This window comes from Orycteropus afer, unplaced genomic scaffold (genome assembly GCF_000298275.1).
Source record: "Orycteropus afer afer isolate SDZICR_OR568_19922 unplaced genomic scaffold, OryAfe1.0 scaffold00535, whole genome shotgun sequence".
Taxonomy (NCBI): Eukaryota; Metazoa; Chordata; class Mammalia; order Tubulidentata; family Orycteropodidae; genus Orycteropus; species Orycteropus afer.
The window spans coordinates 1,008,707-1,018,492 of record NW_006922122.1 but is presented as its reverse complement, the minus strand read 5'-3'; the positions used below and the strand labels follow the sequence as shown (position 1 = coordinate 1,018,492).

Genomic DNA, 9,786 nt, shown 5'->3' with positions numbered 1-9,786 from the left:
TATGCTCTGGTAGAGGAGCTCTGGTAGCATAGTGCCTAAGGCACTTGACTGCTAACCAGAAGGCTGGCAGTTCAAACCCACCAGCCACTCCTCGGAATGAAGATGGGGCAATCTACTTCCGTAGTGATACTGCCTCAGAAACCCAAGGAGGGGTCTCTATGAGTCAGGTCTGATTCCACGGCACATAACGACAACAACATGTTCTGGTAGCATAGTGCCTAAGTCATTTGACTGCTAACCACAATGCTGGAGGTTCAAACCCATCAACCACTCTTTCAGAAGGGAGATTAGGCAATCTACTCCCATAGTGATACCATTTCAGAAACCCAAGGAGGGGTTGCTATGAGTCGAGTCTGGCTCTATGGCACATAACAACAACAGCAACATGCTTCTGTGGGCTTGGCTTAGCATTTCTCAAGCTGAAGGAACTGAGGGAGAAATTTAAGCCTCGAATCACAATATTGAAAGATTCTGTGGGCAAAATATTTAATGATGCAGGAAACAACAAAAGAAGATGGAAGGAATACACAGAATCACTGTACCAAAGAGACCTGGTTGATCTTCATCCATTTCAGTAGGTGGCACACAAGCAAGAACTATTAGTATTGAAGGAAGAAATTGAAGATGCACTGAAGGAACTGGCAAAGAACAAGGCTCCAGAAATTGATGGAATACCCACTAAGATGTTTCAAAAAACGGATGCCCTGCTGGAGGCACTCACTTAGCTATGCCAAGAGATTTGGATGACAGCTACCTGGCCAACTGACTGGAAGAAATCCCTATTTTCACCCATTCCAAAGAAAGGTGATCCCACAGAATGTGGAAATTATTGAACAATGTCATTAATATCACATGAAGTAAGATCATACCAAAGATAATTCAGAAATGGTTGCAACAGTATATTGACAGAGAGCTTCCAGAAATGCAAGCTGGTTTCAGGAGAGGATGTGGAACGAGGGACATCATTGCTGATGTCAGATGGATCTTTGCTCAAAGCAAAGCATACCAGAAAGATGTTTACTTGTGTTTTATCAATTATGCAAAAGCATATTATTGTATGGATCATAACAACATAACAAATTATGGGTAACATTGAGAAGAGTGGGAATTCCAGAACACTTGATTGTACTCATGAGGAACCTGTACATAGACCAAGAGGCTGTTGTTTGAACAGAACAAGGGGACACTGCGTGGTTTAAAATCAAGAAGGGAGTGCATCAGGGTTATATCCTTTCACCATACTTGTTCAATCTGTATGCTAAGCAGATCATCTGAGAAGTTGGGCTATATGAAGACGAATGTAGCATCAGGATTGGAGGAAAAATCATTAACAACCTGTGATATGCTGACAACACAACTTTGCTTGCTGAAAGCGAGGATGACTCAAGGCACTTAATAATGCTCTGGTAGTGTTGTACATAAGGCACTTGACTGCTAACCAGAAGGCTGGCAGTTCAAACCCACCAGCCACTCCTTGGAAGGAAGATGGGGCAATCTACTGCTGCGCATAGGGTTTATATGAGTTGGATATGACTTGATGGTACCTAACAACAACAACAACCTGCTTCTATGAGTCTCGAGTCACTGCAAAAAATCCTACTTCTGACACCAACTGCAAAAGGGGCAAGGCGGCAATATTTTCAGACCTCCTCTAACTACACAAAAGGGGGACAGAATGACCACCAGCAGCCCAATGCCTACTCCTATGAGGCCAGACATGCCACCACCCTCTAGCCTTCTCACTAAGCTTGACACCAACTGGCCCTCCCTTGACACCCACCACCTCTCTGCTGGGTTTGATAATTTGCTGCAGTGGCCACACAGAATTCCCAGATTATGGGGTTCATTAGGGAAGCAATAGGCTACAATTCAAGTTCAAGAATGTGCTCAGTCTGTCAGCTGGCTGTCTCTCAGCTGACAGTTTCTCCAGTCTCTCAGTAGCACATCACTCTCTCAGCAGTGCATGTCTCTCAGAAGTGTGATTCTCTCACGTATCTCATCAGAGCATTTCTCTCAGAAACACATCTTCCTCAGCCAGAAGTTAGAGAGACTCTCTCTGCCTCTAGAAGGGCTCATTTTGGGCCTGCCAATTGGCAAAACTAACCAATCCCAACATCAGAATTCTATACACCTGAGAGAGATTGAACTTCCCAGATTGCTTTGTGTTGCTGCAGGTGGATGACGTTAACAAGCAGCTACTCAGTTGCTCATGGCAAAGTGGGAGTTACAAGTGGTATGGCTGTTGTTGTTGTTGTTTGCCGTCGAGTTGGACCCGACTCATACCAACCCTTCCTTGGGTTTCCGAGGCCGTATCACTACGGAAGTAGATTGTCCAACTTTCCTTCTGAAGAGTGGCTGGTGGGTTTGAATCACCAGACTTCTGGTTAGCAGTCAAATCTCTTAGGTACTGTGCTACCAGAGCTCCCCTGCTATGGCTAGAAAAGCCATATCATGTAATTTACTATACCACAGTTTGCAAATATATGTTTGTGTGTGCATGTGTTTGTGTTCAATGGTATAACATATAAAGATATATAAGGACATTAATACTGAATTTCTTCTGACTTTAAAATCTATCTTTCTAAAAACTGGGAAACCACTGTGTTTAAATATGCAGGAGTAAGATGGAGATAAATGTAGTATATCCTCACACATGCATCATCTCATTTCAAATATCCTCTGTATAGCTTTAAAGAAAATGTAACATATGACACATATGGAGTGTCAGAACTACTGGAAGCAACACTAAGTTGCTTAAAAACACCACCAAGATATTTCTTATCCCAGGGAGTGGATCCATTTTCTTGTTCTCTCTTACATGTTCTTACTTCTATCCTGGAAAAGACAGCAACAAGCTGCCCTATCTCACATTTATTTTTAGATGAATAATGTATTACCAATGATATGAGCAGAGGAAAAACAGATGAGTATACTTAAAACACTATATATGTAGTAACATTTTCATTTATAATTCTTTACAACATTCAACATACTATTATTTTCTAATCTGATATTACAAAAATATATCTTATATCTCCCTCAACATTATTTGGAAATTTAAAGATGGAATGAAACGGTAGCATATCTGATTATATGATCAATGCAAATTTGTGATGATTTGGCTGGAAGTACATCAGAGAGTCAGTTTCGTGAATTTTCAGAATTGTTTTCACATTTTTACTCTGAGGAATCGGGTAGTGTTTAGTAAGAAAGAGGCAAGACAAAATGTAATTTTGTGTGCTCTGGTGGCATAGTGCCTAAGGCATTTGACTGCTAACCAGAAGGCTGACAGTTCAAACCCACCAGCAACTCCTCAGAAGGAAGTTTGGGCAATCTATTTCTGTAGAAATAGCACCTCGGAAACCCAAGGTGGGGTTGCTATGGGTTGAATCTACTCAACAACAATGAGTTTGTATATTAATAAGAATACATATTTAAAGAGTGTAAACAATATATTATCTACTAACAAGAAAATAGATGTGAGCAATTTTTTAAAATAATACATACATCTAAAAATTTACAGAGGATGATGAAATATATATGTGTCTGAATTTTATTTAATTGAATTAAAAAATAGCAACATACATATGCATATAAATTATTTGTCCACTATCCTTTCACTACATAATTGTAAGATGTCCAAAATAAGATCATCTGCAATAATAATTAATCATAACATAATATAAAGCCATAGTGCCTAAGGCATTTGACTGCTAACCAGAATGCTGACAGTTCAAACCCACCAGCCACTCCTAGGAAGGAAGATTATGCAATCTACTTCTGTAGTGATACAACAACAAACACTACCATAGAGTGGGATCTGAGTCATAGTAACCTCTCCTTGGGTTTCTGAGGCAGTGTCTCTATGGAAGTAGATTGCCCAACGTACCTTCCAAGGAGTGGCTGGGGGGTTTGAACCACCAGCCTTCTGGTTAACAGTCAAATGCCTTAGGCATTATCCCACAAGATGTTGTTATGTGTCTTTGAGTCAGACCTGACTTATAGCAACCCCTCCTTGGGTTTCCTAGGTGGTATCACTACAGAAGTAGACTGTCCAACTTTCCTTCCGAGGAGTGTCTGGTGGGTTTGAACTGCCAACCTTCTGGTTAGCAGTCAAGTGCCTTAGGTACTACGCCTTGGAAATCCAAGGAGGGGTCACTGTGAGTTGGATCCAACTCGAGGGCAGTGACTTTGGTTTTTCTTGATTAATATAAAGGACATTTTTAAAAAAATGTTTATAGAAAAGATTAAGCACAATATTTTGCATTTAGTCATTTTTATGTGGAGTAAATTTATGAATGAATTATTTTAAAAAATTTTGGAAATACAAATGCACATAATTTACTGTGCAGTCATTTTTTTTTCAGAAGATAAATATATTAAACTGCTTTTTTTTTTTTTAAGACAGTAGTTATCCTGCAACATCTCTTAAGCCTGCCTTCCACATAAGGCACTTCTATGCTAGACAATATGGGAAGATAGAAGAACTGAGTGGAAATGACATAGCACAATCTGCACTGTGAGATTATTTTTGGTTCAACCAAAAAAAGAACATTTGCTTAAATTATATTATTAGGTATTGAACCAAATGTATATAATTCTCAAATCAGAAAACTAACTTACAGAGCTATTTCACCATTTGTTTTAGAAGTTACAGACATTAAGATATTCATAGGGAAGGACTATGAATATCTAGAACTGTGCTCATCAAAACCTGTCTCAAAAGATAAGACAACCAACCACCAACTCTCCAATCCTGCAGTTACAGAATATCAGGTGTTCTCTTATGTTCAGTAGACATTTAAAATTTAATGCTCCTCATATTTATTTTTTAAATAAGCTAGTCCCACCTAATTCAATATTTAAAAACAAAATAAAACACCATTTTCCATTTAAAGAGGGTAGATATAATTCAAATAGCTTTATGTGTTTATTCATTTTCGATCTTTATGCAAGAACTTAACAAAACTCTAATATAAACCTCATTAAAAAAAAAAAAGTTCCAGTCATCTATTCAGTATCACAGAGGAGTCAAATGACAGAAGACAAAAATAATCATAATGATAAATATATTTCTCTTGGCAAGATATGCAACAATCATGACACACATTGTAAATCTCTAAAATATTCAAATATTCTCAGCTTCTCTCCAAAGCATTTTGGAATATTGGGTGAGTGGGGGGGAGCTTTGCATAAAAGATATGGAAACTATTGAATTTTCATGGAACATAACTCATAGAGGAATGTCTATGGGAAAATAATGGGTAACATTTATTGATCAGATAGACTTTTCATATGCTGTTTCATTTAATCTTCACAACAATTCTCCAAGATACCAAGGCAAAAAACCCACTGCTGTCGATTTGATTCCAACTCATAACAACCCCGAGTGCAGAGTAGAATTGCCCCATAGGGCTTCAAAATCTGTTAATCTTTATGAAAGATGACTGCCACATCTTTCTCCAGTAGAGCACCTGATGGGTTTGAACTGTTGCCCTTTAGTTACTAGTCAAACTCTTTAACCACTGCTACACCAGGACTCATTTCTATGAGAAAGGTAACATTATACCCATTTTATCAATAAGATAAACAAGGTATAGAAAAAGTGTTTGCCCAGCTGACGTAAGTGCCAAGTTTGTCTTTACATCTAAGTCTGTTTGACACTATAGTCTTTTTTTTTTTACCTCTACAAAACATTTTCTCTAAAGAGAAACCAGTCCTCGCTTTTATTGTAGTCCATTAGCTACATTTTTTTTTTCCTATTACTGAAAGATATGAATACAATTTTATTATATTTAGAGAAAAGGAAAAGTAAAGTCTTCTGTAATACAGTCTTTCTACCTCAAAATATGAGAATCAAAATGATGCTACAGGGATGGTGGTCCAATATAATACAAAGTAAAGTAAAATTAGACTCTAAATTGCCATAACTACCTATGATTTGACTCATCTGAGACAAATTGTATGTGAACATATTACTAAATAAACTGGTAAATAGAATGTGATATATACCATATGCCAAATTTTAGCAAAAAAATAAAGTTTTATTGTCTTTTATAAGTAGTCATTTCAACTGAAAATTAAAAAAAGTACCCTAAGCTCAAGACTATGTTTTTTTCTTTTTTAATTACCAAATAAGGGAGACATTCATTAATATAAAATATTTAATGCATTATTGCAAATTTAGGGTTTTTTTTTTCATTGAAAGCAAGTTAAGAGGATACATCATATCTAGTGCATTCAAAACTAGCTCAGTGATTGTCTATATTTCTACATGGTTATAAAAAGTATCTTAGGAATGCCACATACCTATACAGTACCCAAAACAATTCTTGTTTTAATGGCCTTGATTTATGACAAATTAAACAAATCTTCATTAAGATCAATTCTTCATATTCTATTGCATTTGGTAAAGTGAACAGTATTTTTTCAGGTGTTACACTATTCTCATTTTGTATTGACCTCAGTAGAATCAGATTGTGACAGAATTGGATAAAAAAGCTATTAAAAAAAAAAAAAAAAGGAAGCAGAGAGAGAAAGCTATATCTAAACAGAAAAGAATGCCCCAAATCAGTGATATTAAACTATCTGTGGGAAAGTATCAGTTTATTGTTTTCTCAATCTATTTTTGTTGTTGTTGTTTAACCTATAGGTACATGACTCTGAATAACTTTGTGTGGTATTTATTAACTTCATGACTGAGGAATATATATTTTTTCACTCTTCTCTTATTTATTTATTTAATTTGGCTATAATAACTGACATTCAAATGAGTATTTCATGAGCCTTACAATTGTTGAAGAATATAAATTTCTTATATTATATAAAGAAAACAAAAATCCTCACAACTGGACCAATGAGCAGCATCACAATAAATGGAGAGAAGATTGAGGTTGTCAAGGAATTCATGTTGCTTGGTTCTACAATCGATGCCAACGGAAGCAGCAGTCAGGACATTAGACGACGTGTTGTTGTTGTTGTTGTTGTTAAGTGCCGTCGAGTCGGCCCCGACTCATAGCGACCCCTCCTTGGGTTTTCGAGGCAGTATCACTACGGAAGTAGGATTGCCCAACCTTCCTTCCGAGGAGCGGCTGGTGGGTTTGAACCGCCAGCCGTCTGGTTAGCAGGCAAGTGTCTTAGCCACTATGCTACCAGAGCTCGATGTGTAGCATTGGGAAAGTCAACTGCGAAGGAAGTGTTTCAAGTGCTGAGGAGCAAGGATATCTCCTTGAGGACTAAGGTGCGCCTGACACAAGCCATGATATTTCCAATCACCTGGTATGCATGTGAGAGCTGGACAATGAATAAGGAAGACCGAAGAAGAGTTGATGCTTTTGAGTTGTGGTGCTGGCAAAGAATGCTGAAAGTTCCGTTGACTGCTCAAAGAACTAACAGATCCGTCCTGGAGGAAGTGCAGCCAGAATGCTCCTTGGAAGCAAGAATGGCCAGACTTCGTCTCACCTACTTTGGTCATGTTGTAAGAAGGGACCATTCCCTGGAGAAGGATGTCATGCTTGGTAGGGTGGAGGGTCGACAAAAGAGGGGGAGGCCTTCAACGAGATGGATTGATATGGTGGCTGCGATGATGGGCTCAAGTATAGCAGGGATTGTGGGGCTGGTGCGGGATCAGGCAGTGTTTTGTTCTGCTGTGCATGGGGTCGCTATGAGTCGGAAACGACTCAACAGCACTTAACAACAACATAAATTTCTTGACCTCATTTTAAACAGTTTAAGTAACATTTAAACAATTATTTCCAGAGCAAATATTGTGCCTTCATCATTATGCTATTAAATGTAGAAAGAAAGGAAGAGCGAAGGCTAATATTTTATTTTATGTCAGTTTGTGATTAAGTGATAATTTTTGTAGCATAGCATATATATGCTATGAAAGTTCAGATAAGAGGGAAATCATTAAGACCTATAAAGAGATGTTTCATAGAGGTATTGGAAATGTGGTTGTCACATGCAAATTGATAATTATATTAATAAAACATATGATGTGCTTTTCAGTGTCTGGGGGGCAATTTATTTTTTTGAGGTTAGCAACAATATTTACCTAGGCATTCAACATATTAAGTAAATTTAATTGCATACTGTTTAGTAAATTGGTCAGTCATTGAGGAAGCAAGAATAGGCATCAAATTAAAAAAAAAAAAAAAAAAAAAGAGTGAGAAATAAGATGATGAAGACACCAGGATCCAGAGACTGCTGAGTGCAAAGGTGTCACATTTACTATAGTAAATACATTTCTATGGATTTCTTGAGAAGCAGAAATGTGGTCTCTTGGGGGCAAATTTTTCTTTCTTCATAATACATAGAGGAAAAAGTTCTGGCTAGAGGGCAAGACACTCTTTGGAAAACAATGAGGAGAACAGTTACAAATTCTGAGTAACACTTTGTTATTCTGTTATTATTATTCCTTTTTTACAGAAGAGAAGCAAATTGAAAGATGTACCTAGCAAATAAAAGGATAGTTTTGGTAACTCACCCTCTTTCTTATGAAGCATTCTTAAACCATTGACCTTAATAAACACGGAGAATTGTTCAACTGGAGCAATTGCTTGTCAAGATCTCACAACTGTCTCAACTCAATTAAAATCTGTAAAAAAAAAAAGAGAACTCTTTTGCCAATTTTAGAAACTTGATTGGTAGAGAAACAGAATTAAACAGTGTAAAACGATTAAAGCCAATTAATTTTCAATAATTACTCACCAGATTAATAAGAGTACAAGGTCTGTAATATATCTAAAGTTCTCAAACATAAATAATTTACATATTTATCGAAATACTAAATCCTTTGTTCCCCTTTTTGACTCAACTCAAGTTCTCACTCAGTAGTGCTTTAGGAGTGTCTATATACCAGCCTTTGGGTAAATCCATCTACAAAACCAAACCAATGGCTGGCAAATTGATTCAGACTCAGGTGACCCCAAGTATGTTATTTTAGAACTGTAACTCTGTAGGGTTTTCAAGGCTTTGACTTTTTGAAAGCAGATCATCAGGCCTTTTATTCTGAGGTACCTCTGGTAGGTTTAAACTGCCAATTTTTCAGTCAGTAGCTGAATGTTCAACCTATTGCTTCTCCCAGGGACTTTGGTAAATCCATCAAAACCAAAACCAAACTCAGTGCTGTGAGTTGGATCCAACTTATAATGACCCCTCCTTGGGTGTCTGAGGTGGTGTCACTACAGAAGTAGATTGCCCATTCTTCCCTCCAAGGAGTGGCTAGTGGGTTTGAACCACCAGCCTTCTGGTTAGCAGTGCTGTCTAATTCAGTGCCCTACATCATTTTTTTTGTTGCCTTAGCAAAGCTGAGTCCTTGATAATACTTTGTTTATGTACACAACTGTGTAAAATACATAAAGCTTCTGTGATACCAATAATGTAGAGAATCTAATATTTACTTTTTTATTTATCTTGAAGAACACTTGTCCCATTAATGTTTAATTAATATTGTTAGTGTTTTGTTCCATCCTAGGTCTATTGTTTACCTTGAATAATATTTTACATACAAATTCACTTCTGGTCTACACATCCACAGCCATCAAGTTGATTCCAATTCATAGAGACACTTTAGGAAAGATTATAAACTGCCCATAGGGTTTACAAGGCTGTAGATCTTTACAGAAGCACACTGTTTCAGTTTTCTCTGGCGGAAAGGCTGATGGGTTCAAGCTTTCAACCTTTTGCTTAGCAGTAGAATGCTTTAACCACTATGACACCAGAGCTCTTTTCTGTTCTACATAGAAGTTTTTAAATTACAGTTGTTTTCTTTTTTTTTTTTTT

The 9,786-nt window shown here is 37.2% G+C and overlaps 1 protein-coding gene across 1 annotated transcript in view; it reads left to right on the top strand.

Annotated features, from left to right (window-relative positions):
- Positions 1–9,786, top strand: part of FSTL5 (follistatin like 5) — an 813,440-nt gene that overhangs the window by 649,973 nt on the left and 153,681 nt on the right. The gene's annotated exons all lie outside the window — the stretch shown is intronic.